This window comes from Nicotiana sylvestris, chromosome 2 (assembly GCF_000393655.2).
Source record: "Nicotiana sylvestris chromosome 2, ASM39365v2, whole genome shotgun sequence".
NCBI lineage: Eukaryota > Viridiplantae > Streptophyta > Magnoliopsida > Solanales > Solanaceae > Nicotiana > Nicotiana sylvestris.
Genome location: NC_091058.1, coordinates 181118410 through 181138016, shown reverse-complemented (window position 1 = coordinate 181138016; position 19607 = coordinate 181118410). Strand labels below are relative to the sequence as shown.

The following is a 19607-nucleotide window of genomic DNA, read 5'->3' as shown; positions in this document are numbered from 1 at the left end:
TATCTTTATCTTGCACGACCTGCTATCTTGTTCTGTATCCTCTTGACTAGCCATAGCTAGGCTCTATCTGAATCAACTACTAACTACTCATTGGTCCATCCTCATGTCAATATTCCGTGAAATCTTTCTTGGGTTATTTCCTTGGTCTTAACTTACGTCTCGCGCTGGATCCTTAATTATCAATAACATTTTGGGCAGGAACCTTACTTCTTCTCCTTGACGTCGTGTTTGCATAATGTTCTGGAATCGTAGCATATCTGTAACATTTGGATAAGTGCAATTTTATCCCTTTCTCATTTTTATCGCATTCTTTTTTATCATTCCATATTCCCCCCTTTAGGGGAGTACTAAGAGTTGGAGCTACGACGACCTGCCTATAGATGTTTCACATTTTAATCTTTGGCATCCTTTCACATCATCAATGACTCTTACTCGCCTTGCGGTAATCCTTCTGTACCAAGGATAGCAAAATCCCTTACTCATGAGGGTGAAATTTAGTATAACTGGCACATACAGTACCTTAGGCTGAACTTTGCTCACATTGCTTGTTGTAGGGAAGCATCTTCCTAAATGATCATTCTCTAAATTTCTCATGAATCTTCTTTTGACGTCCATTCTATTATTAGCGGAACAAAATCTGAAGTTCTTATGATGGCGACTATCACTAGTCACTCAATCCCTAATTCATGTTTAGTTTATCTTGTTCACCAATCCATACTGGTTCTATTACTTTGGGGTCTAACTTTTCCTCTTGGTAATCACGCTAGAGTTGCGAATTTATTTCTTGAAATGAGGATATGATTGTATGACCTATATTCTTTTGTTGTCCTAAGGCCTGTCATTCTCGTTTCTTCCTTCACTTGACTATAGATTTTGTAATATTGTCATCTTTTGATATACCATTGTCATTCATGTATCACATCTTACTCATAATGCTTCCTTATCTCCCTGCTCATTACTCTGCTAATATTTCTGCATATCCCTTTTCTTGTGAAAACTTCAATACGATATTCTTTCGCTTTTAGCTTCTTTTTGCTCCATCCAATGGCTCTTTGGGTTGCTCAACATCCTCGCTCTACTAGGGATGAGAGCCATACTTAAAGTAATATTTATCTCATCCAGGCTTTCACTGCCTATCCTCTGAATGCTAGTATTCACATCTAATCGTAATATTCTAGGGTGCACCATCTGGGTGTCTCACAAGAAGATCTATTGGTAGATTTGTAATACCCTTCAAAAATGCCAACAAATTAAAGTAATCCATTTACCAATTTGGGTTACTCTAACCCCAGTCGGATCTTAATATCCCATCCTTCTCTTAACTATACCTGTTAGTCCCCACATGGCATAACTGAAATGGGTGTGACCAACTGTACATACCTCTGTTATTATTGAATATAACTCAAAAAACTTATGTTCCTCTGCCTCAATTATAAACGTTGTTAACCTTCATTAACTGGGCGCCTCGTACCCTTCTTCTTCTTGCTTCTTTTGCTTGTTGAAACTTGTATTTATCTTTTTAATCTCTCATTGTCTTTCACCATAAAGGTGGATAGGTATTCTTTCCTTAAGGCTCCTTATCAAGTGGCTTACACCTTTCAATACGCACATGATCTGCTGTAGATCTCATATTTTACTTATCATAAGCATGATACAAAGTCGAGTTCCTCTAATTCAACACTTCCACAGCTATATCTCTTATTGATCATCTTTCTGAACGTAGGCATCGCCTTATTATGAATAAAAATAGAAGCTCGGTACTTGAATTCTTATAAGTGGGCTCTACCACACGATCTAGAGTAAGAAGAAAGACTGACAATCCTAAATGCCCTGTAGCCTCCTGCTTGTAAGTGTGGTGCACGACACACCCATAAACAAGACTCTACTAGACATGGCTTATAGACTTCCTAGTACAGAACTGCTCTGATACCACTTCTGTCACGACTCAAACCGATGGGCCGCGACGGGTACCCGGTACCTTACTCAACCGAGTAACAACGTAACGTATCTGTCATATCATAATATCATGGGTAAATGTCCTAGAAAGGTCGTCATGAGATAACAAAAATAAAATATAAGGGAATAATAAATATTGGACGACCTGACATGACATGGAAACTTTTACAAGTGACATAAGTGCCGATAAAACCAAAGTGATCACTCATACACTGAACATAGGCTGATAAGGCAATACAATTTTCATCTACATGACATCTGTCTACAAGCCTCTAAGAGTACATAAAATCATAAAGGTCGGGACAGGGCCCCGCCATACCAATCAATACATATCCAAAGTATACTAACCAAATAGGCAACTCCGGAGCAAGTGGAGTACACCAATACCTTCCGTTGAGCTGATAGATTACTAGGAGGACTTTCAACCTATCAATCGGGAATTCCATTCTATCCCCAAGCAAAACGGACGCCAGTACGAATAAAGTACCAAGTATGTAAGGCAGGAAAGCATAAACAAGAATAGTAATGTAAAGAGAGATAGAGGAGATACAACCTGTAACATCTGAGTGCCTCTGGGGGCTACTGACATGAAATGCATAATATATATATATATATACATGAACTTTTTAAATATATATATAAACTTTTCAAAACATATGCCTTTGTGGGCATCATCATCATTATATCCTACCCGGCCTCAAAGAGGACTCGGTAAAAACATACCCGGCCATCATAAGGCTCGGTAGAATCATACCCGGCCACATGGAGCTCGGTAAACCCAACTGATCAGTGGTTGCACAATAGGTGTCGTACCCGGCCGACTATAGCGCGGCTCGGTAGAGTAAAATAGATACATATATATAATGCATGCTCGACTCATGGAATCACATTCTAAACCTTTCGGAGTGACGTAAGGTCGGTATCCTCTATACACGTTATTAGGACTAACTCTTCACTATGAACCTTATAAGATTTAGAGGATCATACACACTTGTTTAGAATAACTTTATATGGAAAGAACAACATGGACAACCTTAGTTTCTAAGAGTAGATCCATTATGAATTAGCGTACCGTTTATGTTCATGTCACTTTAGATCATGCCAAAAGAAAGAAGTAGGTGCCTTAACATACATGTTCCCAGAATTATTCGAATGAATCTACTTCTACAAAATATGAACGAAATTACACTTGAATTCCTTGAAAACCTGAACGTATTTGTTCTGCTTTGAACGTTTTGAACTGAAGAATGGACATAACGTTTCTTGGTAAGAAGAAAATGTTTCTGATTTCTTGAAGTAAAGAAACCTTTTTGAATTTTTTGGTTCAAATGGTTTTAAATCCTAAGAGGAAAGTGTTTCTCATTCTTATTCAAAAAAAGATTTCATATTAAAGTGATGTAACATTTTTTTTTGGTTCCTCCTTTTCCAAAACTTGTTATAAGTCTTTCATTATCAAATGCTCATTTATTATTAGGCTGACAACTACTCACCATTTGTCATGAGTCATTTCTCTTAATAAGTGGCATTGTGCCACGTGGAGAGTGTTGGTGGAATTTTAATTAATTTATCCATTTATTAGTTAACTGGGTAATGTCCTATTACCCGCTATTTAATCAATTACCCGCAAAATTAAGAATTATTCCCACTTACTTGAAATATTACTCACTTTTCACATATCTTATACGCCTTACTATCATGGTCATGTAGTACATTGTATGGCACTAGTCCATTAATACTGGGTATTTTAGCTCGGGTCGTATTTTATCCCAAAATGCCAAACTTTGACAAAATTCGTTTTCTTAGACTTGCTCCCCCTTTCACCTTCATGAATTTACTAATCACTTATGAAATAGCATAATCCTTATAATCCCCTAGTAATCTTTTCCTTGGACTGATGTCAATTACATTGCGACAAATTTAACGTAAAATACTGCAGGGTGCAACATTGTCGTAACTTATTACTGCGAAGCATAATATCACTGTAATGTAATACTGTCAGGTACACCACTGTTGTAACTTAATATTGCAGGATGTAACATTAATCGTAATATATTACTGCAGAGGGTAACACCATCATAACATATTACTGCAGAGCGTAACATCGTCGTAATATAATACTGCGGGACGTAATATTGATGTAATATTGCAGGGCGTAACACTGGGCCAACCCTACACGGTCTCTATCCTCTTTGGATCCACTTGAATACCTTCACTCGATACCACGTGGCCTAAGAATGCCACTGAATCCAACCAAAACTCACATTTCGAGAACTTAGCATATAACTTCTTCTCTCTTAGAGTCTGAAGCACAGTCCTCGGGTACTGCTCGTGATCTTCCCAACTCCGGGAATACACCAGAATATCATCAATAGAGACAATGACGAATGAGTCAGGATCCGGCCGGAACACACTGTGCATAAAATGCATAAAGGCTGACGGGCCATTGGTCTGCCCAAATAACATAACAAGGAACTTGTAATGATCATACCGAGTCCTGAAAGCAGTCTTCGGGATATCTAGCTCCCGAATCTTCAACTGATGGTAACCTGAGCACAAATCAATCTTAGAAAACACATGTGCGCCCTAAAGCTGGTCAAACAGATCATCAATACTAGGCAAAGGATAACGGATCTTCACTGTAACCTTGTTTAACTGGCGATAATCAATACACATACGCATAGAACCATCATTTTTCTTTACAAACAAGACAAGAGCACCCCAAGGTGATACGCTGGGACGAATAAAATCCTTGTCAAACAATTCATGTAACTGATCCTTCAACTCAGGAGGAGTCATACGATACGGAGGAATAGAAATGGGATGAGTGCCCGGCAATAGATCAATGCCAAAATCAATATCTCTCTCAGGCGGCATGCCTAGAAGATCAGTTGGAAACACATCAGAAAAATCTTGTACTATTGGGACTGAATCAACTGAAGGAGTATCAATACTGACATCTCTCACATAAGCTAAATACACGTCATACCCTTTCTCAACCATACACTGAGCTTTAAGAAAAGAAATAACTCTACTGGGAGTGTGATCTAAAGTACCCCTCCACTCAACACGCGGTACACCTGGCATAGCCAGCGTCACGATTTTGGCGCGACAATCAAGAATAGCATAATGGGGCGACAACCAGTCCATGCCCAAGATAACGTCAAAATGTACCATGCTGAGCAACAATAGATCGGCTCTGGTCTCAAAACCACTAAAAGCAACCAAACACGACCGATAAATGCAGTCCACAATAAGAGAATCTCCTACATGAGTAGAAACATAAACAAGGGAACTCAAAGAATCCTGAGATACACCCAAATACGGGGCAAAATAAGAAGACACATAAGAACAAGTGGAGCTTAAATCGAATAGAACTGATGCATCTCTGTAACAAACCAGTATAATACCTGTGATGACAGAATCGGAGGCAACAACCTCGGTATGGGCAGGAAGGGCATAGTATTTGTCCTAGCCTCCCCCTCTAGGGCGACCTCTGCCTCCCCGACCCCCACTTCTGGCTGGCTGAGCAGGTGGGGTAGCAACTGGAGCTGTAACCATAGCCTGAGAACTCTGCGGGGCATGCTATGGCTGAGAAGTCTGTGGAGGTGTACTCCTCCCAAGTCTAGGGCAATCCTTCACCACATGGCGTGTGTCACCACACTCAAAACAAGCTCTGGGAGGACGTGGTGGCTATGACTGGCTCGGGCCAGGTCTCCTGGACTGACCTCTGAAAGACCCTTGGGAAGGAGGCGCTCTAGATACTGGTGGTGCATAATAAGGCTCTTGAGGTCTAGGAGGAGCTGGAATACCACTGGTTGCTGGAAGAGCTGAATGAACAGGACGACTAATATAACCCCTACCGTGACCTGCAGCTGGGGCACGGGCACCAGAGAAATGGCCCGACTCTCGAGACCTCTTGGCCTCCCTCTCCTCTCTCTCCCTATCATGTATACCCTCAATCCTCCTAGAAATGCTCACCACCTCTTGATAAGAAATATCCATCTCCAACTCACGAGCCATGCTAGACTTGATGTTGGGAATAAGGCCCTTAATAAACCGGTGAACCCTCTCGCGAACAGTAGAAACTAAAGCTGGTGCATGCCTAGCCAAACTAGTGTAACGGACAGCATACTCTGAGACAGTCATAGCACCCTGGAGCAAATGCTCAAACTCTGTGCTCCATGCGTCCCTAAGGCTCTGAGGAACATACTCTCTCAGGAACAAATCTGAAAACTGAGTCCATGTCAGTGAAGCAGCCTCATCCGGACTGTCTAACTCATAGGTGTGCCACCACTCTTAGGCGGCTCCTCGAAGCTGGAAGCTAGTGAAGGAAACCCCACTCGATCCTGATATACCCATGGTGCGGAGAATACGGTAACTCTCATCTAGAAATCCTAGAGCATCCTCTGATGCTAGTCCGCTGAATACAAGAGGCTTGTACCTCTTGAACCTCTCAAGCCTCAGCTGCTCCTCCTCGGAAGCCGCTGCCCTGCCCTCGGGCTTAACTGGCACTGCAGGCAGTACATAAATAATCTTAGGGACCTGCTCAACATGCACTCACTGCCCAGGAGTGCGAGCGGTGAGAGTCTGTGCTCTTCCCCCGGCCTGAGATGTAGCTGAAGCAAGGGGAAGCAACCATGCCTGAGCCAGAATGGTGTACATGCTCATGAACTGTGCCAGAGTCTCCTGAAGAGCTGGAGTAGTAGTAGCAGTAGGCGTGTCAGGTGCCTGGACTCCGGCTGGAACTGCTGGTGGTACCTCGGCGGTAGCTCGCGCAGGTGCTCTGGCTGCACCACGTACGCGTCCTCGGCTCTACCCTGGCCCGACCTCTGACGGCTACAGTAGGGGGCGCGCGTGCCTGATCATCTCGTGTAGCATGTGTCCTCACCATCAGTGAGAGAATAGAAGACAGAAATTTAGAATTGTGATGTCAAAATATCGCACGACAAGGAAATCAAATAAAGTGAAATTTTTCCTAACAGTTACATAGCCTCTCGTAGATAAGTACAGACGTCTCCGTACCAATCAGCGAGACTCTAATAAATCGGCTTGTTTTCCATGACTCCTATGAACCTAGGGCTCTGATACCAACTTGTCACGACCCTGGTTCCCCCTCCGTAAACCATCGTGATGACACCTAGTCCTCTACGACTAGGTAAGCCTAAATTGCGGAAGATAACGAAAGTGCGAAATAAAAACAAATTAAAACAGAATGAAGAGTGATAAAACAGTGTTTAAAAGTGCCGTTCGACATACACAATATTTAACTCTCAGAAACCAATACATATCTCCAAGGCCCAGAAACCCATGAATTACAAGCTAAGGATCACTACACAGTACTCTAACTCTAGAATATCTAATAGAGAAAAGAAATACAAAAGGGAAATGTTTAAAAGCTAGAATAGAAAGGGACTCCTCGGTCTGCGGACGCGGCATATATACCTCGATGTTGCTGGAGCAGTCGCCTCGCCTCAAGGGTGATAGGACTGAGTCGCAATACCTGGATCTGCATATGAAAAATATGCACAAAAGGGGCATGAGTACACCACAGTGGTACTTAGTAAGTGTCAAGCCTAACCTCGGTCGGGTAGTGACAAGGAAGGTTAGGGCCCTACTGAGATAAAATAAAGAATATAAGACATGACAGTATAAAATAAGCAGTACAGTTGAAAACTAACGATAAGAATCTAATACAGGAAAACAAGGAATTCAATAATTGAAACAGAGGCAAAAACAATCACAAGGAAATAACTGGGGGATCTCTCAGTATCCCGAGGATCTCTTAGTACCCTCAATATATGCCAAGGATCTCTTAGTATCCCTAGGATTTCTCGGTATCCTCAATAAATGCTATGGATCTCTTGGTATCCCGAGGATCTCTCGGTATCCTCAATATGTGCTAGGGATCTCTTGGTATCCCGAGAATCTCTCGGTATCCCGCACCTTAGTTCAAATCATAAATACATACAGGGGATCTCCCCGGATGCCGTTCCGTAGTCCCAAAGTAAAACACACAGCAGCAACACAAGAATACTTAATTAAGTTCAATTTCGTATCAAGTAAACATGTAATTCTAATCTAGCATGCTTCACATAATTCAATTAAGGTAGTTTCAGCAAATAAACAATTAAGTCAATTAGACATGCATTTTCTAAGCTAACAGCAGGCTTAAATCACAAGTAAAATGAAAACAGGAAGAGGGACAACTGAAACTTCTTAAAGAAAACCGGATTTTCAACAATTAGCTCAAGTACGCACTCGTCACCTCACGTACAAGGCATTTCATATATAAAATATACCGAATCCTAAGGGGAAGGTCCCCCACACAAGGTTAGACAAGCCACTTACCTCGAACCGGCTCAAAATCAACCCGAAACCACGCTCTTGCCACGAGTACTCGACTCCAAATGGCCCAATCTATTCAATTCAATTGCATAATGTAAACAACACTTCAAGTAACTGATTTTACAAAGAAATTCTAAGCTAATACACAAAATTAGGTAAAATGACCAAAATGCCTCTCGGGCCCACGTCTCAGAATCGGGTAAAATTTAAATTTTCAGAATCCTCACACTCTCCCGAGTTCATGCATACCAAAATTATCCAAATCTAAGGTCAAATTCCCAATCAAAAGTCGAATTCTAGGTCTAAGAACTTTCTTCCAACTTTTCCCTTATTTTCATCTCCAATCCGAAATTAAATGATGAATTTGTATTTGTATTAATGGGCTACAAGCAAAAAGGAGTTAAGAATCGTTACCCAATCGATATCTCTGAAAATCCCTCAAAACTCGCTCAAGTCGGAGCTCCCAAGCTTTAGATTTCTGATTTCACAGAAATGGCTAACCCTCGACTTTGAAATTTTATATTCTGCCCAGACATGTTCTTCTTCGGGAATGCGAGATTACTATCGTGAACGCGATGCACAAAGAAATCTACTGGCCAACTTCCTCTTTCGCGAACGCGAGGTCCACTCGCGAACGCGTAGTTCACACTGGTAGACCCTACACGAACGCAAGGACCATGTCGCGAACGCGAAGACCAACGGGTCCATACCTTCGCGAACACGGGACCTCATCGCGAAAGCGAAGCATGATTCAGCTGCTTCACCCAGATGCTCTACGCGAACGCGAGATCTTCTCTCAAACGTGATGAATGTTTCCTCTGCAACACAACAGCAGAAAATCTGCAATCTTTCCAAGTCCAAAAATGGTCCGTTGAGCATCCGAAACAGACCCAAGGCCCCCGTGACCTCAACCAACCCTGCCAATCAATCCTAAAACATCATTCAAACTTGTTCCAATCTTCGGAATGCTCAAAACAACATCAAAACACCTATTTTTCATCGGATTCAAGCCTAAGAATTCCAAAAACTCTAAAAATATGCTTTCAATCAAAACGTCTATTAAACCTTGTCCGAATGACCTGAAATTTTGCACACACGTCACATTAAACACTGCGGAGCTACTCCAACTTCCGGAATTTCATTCCGACCCTCGGATCAAAATTTCACTATCGAACCGAAAACTTCAAAAATTCAACTTTAGGCATTTCAAGCCTAAATTAGCTACGGACCTCCAAAACACAATCCGAACACGACCCTAAGCCCGAAATCATCCAACGGAGCTAACGGAACCAACGGATTTTCATTCCGAGGTCGTCTCACTGTTCTGACTACGATTAACTTTCCAACACTTAAGCTCTCATTTAGGGATTAAGTGTCCCAAAACTTTCCGAAACTCGAATCCGAACATCCCGACAAATCAAAATAGCAGAAATAAACTTGGGGAAAGCAGTTAATAGGGAATCGGGGCGTAAATTCTTAAAACGACCGGACGGGTCGTCACAGCCTCTGAGGACATCCCATCATATCATCTCGGCCACTCTGGGGAAAATCATCAACGTATACCAACTGATCAGGTGGTGATGCGTATATAACGTCGTAACCTTTTCCCATATCCCATATATATATATACACGCGTATATAACGTCGTCTGAGTCATATTTCAGCCACTGTGGGCAACATCATCATCGTATACCAGCCGATCAGGTGGTGGTGCGTATATAACGCTGTAACATTTTCCCATATCCCATATACATATATATACGTGTATATCACGCCGTCTGAGTCATGGGTAAATGTCACACCTCCTCTTTGCGCGCCCCGCCCCGAGGGGTAAGATGCGCGGGTGGAGTTTTTCCAATTTAAGTGACAATATTCGAAATGGGATTATTTATTTAATTCAGAGTCGCCACTTGGGAAAGGTTTGGCTTTTGGTGTCCCAAGTCACCGGTTTATCTTGAATCCCAAATCGAGGAAATTTTCGACTTTTCCGAATGAAGTCTGCGAACCAGAAATTCTAAGTAAGGAATTTTGTTGACCCGAGGGAAGGTGTTAGGCACCCTCGAATCCCGTGGTTCTAGCACGGTCACTTAAATTGTTATAATGGCTAAATATCTGATTTAAATACATGTTATGACTTACGTGCCTTTATTAAGTTTAAACCGCTTTATTATTATTACTTATTTTTTATAGAATTGCAATGTTGTGAAAATGCATCTCGAACCACGTCACAATCAATGCACCCGTGATCGTCGACACATTTGGACTTCGTTGAGATTCAGATTTGGGTCACATCAATGTGCACCCGAATTTAAGAATGTGATTTAATTAAGCCGCGCCAATAGAGTCTAACGCGTTATTATCTTTGTAGAAGGCCATGAAATTTATTAAATGGCCTATCTTGAATTCTAAATAATTATCATGGTTATTTATTGAGGGCCCCGCAATTTTTGCATCTTTATTTGGCGAGGCTCATCTCTATTTTAGAAAAGGATATCCTAAAATGGCTAGATTTCTAATGCATTTGTCTTTAAAACTAGAAGAAAAGGTACATGCTAATTCAATTATAGGCTTTTGCCTAATCCGGATTTTTGTCAGTTTCTGATTAACTACTTATAAAGTAAAAACGCCATGCCTTGCGAGGACGTTTCAGTCGAACAAAAGACTACATATGAGATTGATGAAATGCAATACCTAATCCGAACATTTCTTGAGTTGAACTAAACTGAACTTATTTGGACTAGATTAAAGGATAACTGGCAAAGTAAAATACTTTAGTTTGGCAAGGAATCATGTACGAGCTAAACGAAATACAACACTTAATCCGAACACTTCTCGAGTTGAACTTAACTAAACTTATGTGGACTAGTCTTAACTAAACAAAAAAAAACTAAATGAAACAAGAACAGTATTGTATAAAGTCGAAATATACATGCCCCTACTGACAAACAACTACAGAGTTAAAATACAACAGGGTAAACTCAGTCAAATATCAATACATACTTTCGAACTGTTGAATCATAAACTAAATCAACTTTCACAGGCCTGCTAATGTATTATGAATACTACAACAAATACTTGAACTTCTTCAACCTTTTTTCATTTCATGCTTTCCAACTGTTTTAATTACATCAATACGGGACTTGAAATGTGTACCTGGAAATGCTGAAAATGCAAAGGAGAAGAAGAAGAAGATGTGGAAATCAGCAGCAGAAAGAAGCAGGACTAGTAGTAGCAGCAGGACAGGGCAGCAACAACAGTGAGCAGAATAGCAACAACAATCAGAACAGCACAAAAGAAAAGGATTCTGATGCGAGGTGGAACTAGAGTTGAAGGAAAATAACAGCCAAACGAAATAGCACACAGTGTGATGGCAACAATGCTCCAGACAATCCAATTCCGGAATATACCAAATGCCACAAAACACTAACAATAATCTCGATTGAATTTTAGAAGAAGCAACACTGCCTAATGTATTGACAATAGATGAAGTTCAGACAAACGAGACCAAATTTCTGATTTCCTAATCTGTTTTCTCTCTTTCTTGCTCTCTTTCTATTCCTGTCAACTCTCTCTTTTCTTTCTATCTTCACAGTGTGTGTGTGTTTCTTTTCTAATCCCTCTGCCTCTAATTCTGTCTATCTCCTCAGTCAGATGTCTGCCCCTTTTATATGCCTTCCTTAAACCTTTAACAGCCTGTTTTTTTTAGAGTATCCCAGTACCCTCCCATGTGCCTTTAACCTTTTTTCAGTTCCACTTTAGTTAATTAAGTATTAAAACCCATTCACATTCCCTGGCAGATTCAACTTTTTCATTTTATTATCTAAAAGCAAGTATGGGCAGTAGAATATATCTGACAGCATATGCTGTCAACCCATTTTGAAATTGAAAACCCTTTTATGCAGGAAAACAGGCTGTGCACAATGCACATGCTGTGCACAAGTGCACATGCCACCAACTCAGATTTCGGTTACAGACCAAACCTTAGGTTTCTGAAACCATATTCACGACTATAAGTAACAGGGCTTGGTTCTTAATTGATTCAGGTAAATGTTCAACAGAGGCAAGTTGATTTGTTATTGTTCGGACAGTTGAAACTAATTGACGACACATGTCGACTCGACTATATTAGCATTATCATACACAATCGTAGCCAAAAATCAAACATTTAAACAGTATCGATACATGGTTTGAATTATACTGACTAAACAGAAATGCACTCGAGGAGTTAACTAGTCAGTCCAAACTCGAAACACAACCAATACACATGCCTTATCAGAATAGGAGGGGGGGGGGTTTAGACAAACACAGAGGTTTAAGTAAAGTGGACAAACAAAAGTTGATAAAATCAAAACAAATATGAACAGACTTTTTTAAACAATCACACGGACTAAAACAATAAAGGAAAGAAAGCAGACTTACCTTAAAACTTGAAAAGTTTAACAGTTTGAACTCGGATTTGGACAAACTTTTCTTAAGGCTGAATGGACTTTAATCGAAGTGTTTCTCAGATGAGAAACACTTTGATTGAAGTCCATTAGACCTTAATCTCTTCGGTTGAACCGGTATGAACCAGTGACGAAGGGCACAAAACTTTCAAACTTAGATCTGGGATTCAGGCTTCCCTGATCAGATTCGGACCAAACCAAGTATGGTTTGGTCACGAGGGGGTCTGGGGAGTGTCTGGTATGAATTTGAAGCAGATCGGTGTAGATTAGGTTCCGACTCGAATCTTCAAATGAAGATTCGAGAAGGTGGGATAAGATTCGAAGCATGGGGTTGGTAGATTTGGGTTCAGGATGGCATGGGGGTTCTATGGTGTTCAGGGGAAGGTCACCGGCGTTCATGCCGCCGGTTTTCATGGTGGGGGATACAAGGGCGGCTCTAGGGTTTGAAGGGGATGAGGTTGAAGACGAAGGCTGGGGTTCGGATAGGGGGGCAGGGTAGGATTATGGCCTTATATAGTTAATGGGTGGATTGATCTCGACCGTTAGATCAATCTAGATCTACGGTCTGGATCTGATAGCTTAAGTGGAACGATGTCGTTTCAAGGGTAAAAGGTTGGGTCGGTCCGGGTAAGATGGGTCGGGTTTATTGATGGGTTATGGGGAATTGATCTTGGCCGTTGATCACTCTGAGATCAATGGCCCAGATCACACTGGACCAAAACGTCGTCGTTTGGACGTCCTGGGCATCAGGTGGCCTGGACCGGGCAGGCCTGGGTCTTGGGCTGTTTGTTTGGGCCAATTTTGTTAAAATTGGCCCAAATCCGGAAGAATAAAGGGACCCTTTCTTTTTTCTTCTTTTTTTTTATTATTTTATTTATTTCCTTTTTCTTATTTATTTTAAAACAAAACTAAGCCAAAAATCAAATTAAAATTAAATACACACTCAATACAATTTTTTTGCACACACACTAAAATATTTCAAAACAGGTACAGTCAAACCAAATAAAATCACGGACGAAAATGCCTATTCATGATTTTCTATTTAATGACCGGATTACGGTTTGAATTATGCAGGACACATATATTTTTTTGAATTTTATTTTAATAAAGTAAATAAATAAAAATGGGCCGAAGTCACAAATAAATCAACAAGGTGCCGCACAGAAATCCAAAATTGTACAGCAGGGCCAATTATTATTTTTTGTTTCTTTTTGGAGCGATTGCCGTGCGAAACAAAAATCACGTGCTCACAGTAAATGTGCATGTTTAAATGCATGAAATGCATATGAAATACGTTAATAAAATTTCTCAGTACGTCATAAGACCATTATGCCTTTGGCTAATATCATGAAATAATATGACACATATGAATTTTGACAAAATTTACGCACACAACTGTTGAATATAAAAGAAAAAGAGAAAAAGACTATCCAATATAAAATGTCAATTAAATGTTATCTCACATTGTACCCAAATATAGATAGATAGGAGAAAAGAGGTGAGCAAAAAAAATAAGTCACTAGGGCAGAGCAGACACAAAAACTTCATTGTTAGCGTTTGGAGGACAGAAGAAATTCGTAGTTATCCTCAACCAGCATATCATTTTCAGCCAAAAACAGAACGCTGGAGTTTAAAGTCAAGCTCTAATGTGGTTCACTTTGCTTGACAAAGTAGAATACTGTGTAGTGCTTGCACAGAAATTTGCCAGTTCATTTGCCAGCAGCCAGTGCAGGAAGAATATTATGTGATTGTTAGAAAATCTGCAGTCACTAACTACAAGTGTAAAAAGGATTTAGTATGGTGATTCCACTAACAAAAGAGCAGAACAAAACAAAAAGATAGTGATACTGAATGAAGATGCTTCTGAAATAATATTTTCTCATTTCTAACTTTTGTGATCTTAAGATAATATCAATCATAGTGGAAACACTTGATAAATCTTCAAGACTACCAGTTACAACATGCGCATAACAGACCAGAAAGAGTACCAACAAGAACTAGTGGAAACCAGTGAAGTCTACACTCTAGAGAAGGAATGAATTAGTTTCACAATGTAACGACAGACATTTTGTATAACCTAGTATCTGTATAGAAAGAAATCATCTTCCTGCAGATGGCTACCTACAATTTATAGATTTTGTAATTTAATTCTTAGCATTTCATACTTGAAAAATCACACCAAATAACCCAATATCTTAAAAAAAATAAAGGGAGAAATCAAGTATGCCTTAATGACAAGTATTTCGGTGCTAATCTGTTAATAATGGAAGTTGTGCATTTGCTCGTTTCGTTCGTGTCATATAGATTATGACAAAAGGAAAAAAGGGATAACCTTAACATACTTGAACCGATTCTCTTGACAATCCCTCTAACATACGTTCATTGCGACATATATGCAACTAAAACATTACCATATCTCAATTATTGTATTAGTAATATAGATGCAAGATGAGAAATAGAACTACTACTTTGCTAGGCTTAGAGGGAAGGGAACAACACAATTCCATGATGTGAAGGCTGTTAAATTCCATAATTAGGAGTAGATACAGAAAACTGACATATCAAAATGATGTAAGAATAACTACAACTATATAGAAAAAGACATGTACAGAGTGTTCATTCCTTTTTGTACAACATTTTTGTTGTGAGATAAAATTGTCACTGTTTTTACTATGGAAGCATAAGCGGTTGTACAATTTACTTAAGATTGTTTGGCGTTAAACAAAATATGAGGATGACTAATTATTTCGCTTATGGTAAAAGGATGAATTGCTTCCCTAATTTATTTTTGGAACGGAATGGATAACCTGATTTGGAGGCGTTCAGAATGCTATGGGGAGCAAAATTAAAAAAAGATGGAAGCAAAATAGGAAAACCTTTAGTAACGATATAGTTAAAAAGAATATCTCGGTTGAAAGCAAAAACCTTCTGTAGCGCTCATCTAAGGTTCCATGCAGATTCATCTTCATAGACAAATTAAAACAAGCTTTGGACAACAGTTGACACTCTTGTGGCATTCTCCGATGCTGAAAATAACACCTGTTTACTAGCTTTCTTGACAAACTTCTCCAAATTTGCCACCTTGTATGCGACTCTAAGAGTCATCACACCCTAATGCAAGGCTGCCACGTTGATTGTTATCCATTTGTAATAATTAACCACATAATTAAGAATTATCTCAACTTACTTAAAATACTATTTACTTTTAACATACTTTATATAGCTTACTATCATGGTTATGCGGTACCATATAAAATGAATACATACACTATTATTTCATTAAAATATCCATGTAAAATATATATATATATTCAACTTCAAATTTTTATAATCTCATTTAAAGAGTACAAATTTTCGTACAGTTAATTCTTAAAATGGTAAAAAAAAATGATAACCTTCTTTTCTTGTGAAACATAATAATTCATCTTTACAATAAAGAAAATCTGATAAAATTTTCTCATGTTATTTGTGTAATTTAAAACATATTCGAAAGTAGTAATGTTAATAACTATATAAAATTGTATTATTATTTTTACAGGCCATTTTTTTTCTTTAGAAAAATGTTCCACTCAAAATACCATATATCTACAAGATTATGCATATACAGCTACGAAATACATCGTAGCTAAATATGAAACAAAAAAAAAAATCGTAGCATTCGTAGCAAAATGTAGCGTAGCTAAAAGTTAACTTCGGACTTTATATGATCCGTGGCTAAGGACTAATACTTATTGCTATAATATTTTTGATGTTGTAGCTATAATGATAAAAGTCTTTTGCCACGAAAAAATATACTCATAGCAAAAGATATAACTTCTTTGCCACGCAAATTCAGATTTTGTGGCTACTTGTATGGTTTAATTTCGTGGCAATAGTGGGTTTGTTTAGCTACAAATTCAAAAGTCTGTAAATATGAGCTGAAGTTTTTGCCACAAACATTTTTTGGTAGCTAAGATTTAACGTTTTTTTCCATGAGATATATAGAATTGTAGCAAAAGATTTTCTTTATTTTTTATAAAAAGTGAAAATGTATAACCATATTCTTTTTGGTGGCAACGTTATATATGTTTAGTTACAAATTTAAAAATTTCATAGCTACAAATTAAAGAATTTGCCACAAACATTGATAGCCACACAAATTTATATATTGTAGCTAAGAATCAATGCTTTTTATATGTAGAGAACTACAGCAAAATATCTTCAATTGTTTTAATAAATGCAATATAAAATATGTAGAGAATTTTAGTTTATTTTAAGAAATGCAATACATTAGCAAGAAAACATAACTAAAGGTTCAACAATATCATTCAAAATAAATTAAAATATTAAAAGGTTGCTCTAGTCAAACATATCAATATACTTTTACAAGAGAAAAAAATAGTCACTCATGTCCCAATCGATCTGGATGCTTTCTGTGCTCCTCCATAAGCTGCAATAGCAATTATAAAAAAAAAAGTTAAGAAAATGGTCGAATTATGTCCACATGAAACAGCTAAAGTTTACTTGTCATATGAAATTTTCTTAAAGAAATCACATATTTTCTAGAATTGATTTTATACAACAACAACAACAATAACAAAAACCCAGTGTAATCCCACAAGTGGAGTCTGGGGAAGATAGTGTGTATGTATACCTTACCCCTACGCTAGGGGTAGAAAGTTAGTTAGAGTTGGATGAACATCAGATATCCTTCTAAATTTATTCTCATCATATATCCAACTTTGCTAGCTTACAATCCATTTCTTTCTTGATTCTTCAACTTAAGAACCTAAAAAACTATATGAAAAGTCAACATAATCATCTGATAATTTGAATGTACTATATATTAAAAATTATACTGTCAGCATGAATTTTGGGACAACACTGAAACTTTAGAACTTGTAGACATCCCTCTCACATAACTTTACATTTACACTTCTTATTGTAAATCTTTCAGCTATTTGTCAATGCAAGATATGATTCATTTAGCATTTCTAAGGACTTAATGAACCAGGAGAGTGGATCGTACAGTATAGTTGATATCTGCTTTAAAGTGTGACAATAAGAGCCAAGACTTTGAACCAAACCAAATTTTTCAAAAACACACTGCTTAGGGCTCTTGTGTGTCTAAATATCAGAAGATCCTTGATTGATCCGACGCTTCCTAAAGTAGGACCAAAGATTACTTCTTATTCGTTTGTAGCAAGGGACAAGAATACTTTGTTTTCTCCTGATATTTAGGGTGAGACTGTAATCAATTTAAAGAATAATATAGCAATCAGTAAGCTAATTAGCCTTCAAGAGAGGATGCTCTATTGGTCGTAGCTCTGGATAATAGGTACTTGCTCTTCTTACTAGCTAGTTCCTGCAACTTTGATTTAAACAACGGAAATAGCAACATTATTAACTAACATTGGCATATACCACTTAGTGATAAAGCTTAACAATACTTACTCGATATCGTACGTAGCAGCAAGACCTTTGTATTTGTCATCATAATTTGGCAATAATAATGAGCCACTTCAATTCAGCACGGATAGAAGTAACTTTGTCCAACTGTAAAGAACTTAATTTTGTTAGATAGATTCTAGAGGTTAAAATTCAGAAGTGAAACGATACAGCACATTAAATCTAGACCTAATTGTGTTTCCAGATTAGTGTACAGTTTAAGTCAACCCAGCTATCCTGAACAATACTATTCACAAGAAGAAAATATGAATACACTTAATTGAAAAAAGAAGAGAATGAGAATAGTAAATGCAACAGGGACAACAATCTTATAAGATGGAGCGACAATAATCTTAGAGGACAAAGAGCAACTGATAAGAATGGTATTAAAGAAAAGCATATCTTTGTGTATTTGTAAACTACTACCAAAAAATTTATGAAAGTCCAAGTTAACTTCTTACTTTTAAATTCTTATTAGAGGCTGATTTAATCTTTTCTTAAGAGCATTATTCAACCTTTCAAAATTTGATTGAATAATCCTTATTAGTCATAGTTGAAAAATAATCTATACAAGATCAACCTCCTACATGACGTACTTATTATACTCTTTTTGGATCATAAAGAGCAATACATGAGCTGTGACTGTCAATTTCTTATTAGCCAACATTGATTCCATCAAACATACTCCAAAAATTCATTATGCTTATTCTAGTTTCCTTGTTCTAATTTCATTTGATTCATTGGCTTCTCAAGAAAATTTTGGGAACTAGTTTTCACAATATTTCTTGATCCAGAGTTTCCTTTATTTTGCATATAATCCACCAGCAATAAAATTAAAGCAAAAGTGACCAAAACTCCAACATCGTCTAATTATTATACTAACAAATCAGAAAAATAAATCAGTGTAAGAAATGAGACAAAATTGCAGAATACCCATTACACAAAGAGCACAAAAATAAAAGAGAAAACGGAAACTAAAGTGAATAGAAATTCCAGGAATTACCAACTATTATATCATCAAAACAATGTCTAAATCGAGATAGAAATGCTAAATTGTAGAGTATTTGAAGTAATCTACAACTTTTTACAGAAAAATAAAAAATAATGGAAATCCACAATAACTCCTAGACCAATTCACTATCAAATAATCCACCATGTATGTGAGAATCAAAATGCATAATACCTACCCAGAAGATGAAAATTTTGAAGAGTTCCTTACCTTTGAGCAGTTAGGTTTTGGGCGACGAGGAACTTAGATCGCAGCGGTATAGATTTCATACACCTTGTTGGTATGAACTGTATATTGGGTACTTAAATTGGCGAAGATGGCATTTGATGACGCGGCGGAAGCAGCTAAAGAGACAGTGCCTTAATCGATTTTTGGCTCTCTTTTGATATGTGGTGGAAGGGTTTTCTTTCTCCTCTAATCTCTCT

General features: G+C 38.1%; 1 long non-coding RNA gene across 1 annotated transcript; it reads right to left on the bottom strand.

The window, feature by feature from the left end:
- Positions 1-16941: 16941 nt before the first annotated feature.
- Positions 16942-19607, bottom strand: LOC104217129 (uncharacterized). Its single transcript, XR_011405162.1, has 3 exons — positions 19393-19607; positions 18180-18281; positions 16942-17175 (listed from the first exon to the last, which is right to left on the bottom strand). It is a non-coding gene; the product is annotated as an uncharacterized lncRNA (long non-coding RNA).